We start from the raw sequence: 416 nt of genomic DNA on the forward strand, positions 1-416 counted from the left end.
TTGAGGCAGCTGATGAATAATTCCAAGTGGCTTTCTGTTTTCCTGTGTGTTCGTTCCATTGTCTGTAGTTCATTGTTCTAACGTCCTGTACCCTGATATGCATCTATATACACATGTAGATAAAAGTATATACATATATGTGTGTATACATGCATATATATTTTTTGTATTATATATATAATCTGTAGATATAATACGTGACAATTATTCGGTAGCCATGATAAAACTCCGAGTCTCAGATGTCGGGGCGGAAACCCACGCCGGCATTTTTTCCGTTATCGGGCCATCGAAAAAAAAAAATGCTATGAAAATGACCGTTAAACAAAGGTGCTTGTAAAGACATGAACATGACATACATAGGGGAGGCATCTAGGAGCATTGCGGAAAGACTAAATGAACATTTGAGACAATATGAC

The 416-nt window shown here is 37.0% G+C and overlaps 2 protein-coding genes across 3 annotated transcripts in view; both read right to left on the reverse strand.

The window, feature by feature from the left end:
• The window catches only part of LOC106869220 (carbonyl reductase [NADPH] 1), a 47646-nt gene that overhangs the window by 33273 nt on the left and 13957 nt on the right, over positions 1-416 (reverse strand). The window lies entirely within an intron of this gene.
• The window catches only part of LOC106869223 (carbonyl reductase [NADPH] 3), a 16415-nt gene that overhangs the window by 11006 nt on the left and 4993 nt on the right, over positions 1-416 (reverse strand). The window lies entirely within an intron of this gene.

This window comes from Octopus bimaculoides, chromosome 8 (genome assembly GCF_001194135.2).
Source record: "Octopus bimaculoides isolate UCB-OBI-ISO-001 chromosome 8, ASM119413v2, whole genome shotgun sequence".
Lineage (NCBI taxonomy): Eukaryota > Metazoa > Mollusca > Cephalopoda > Octopoda > Octopodidae > Octopus > Octopus bimaculoides.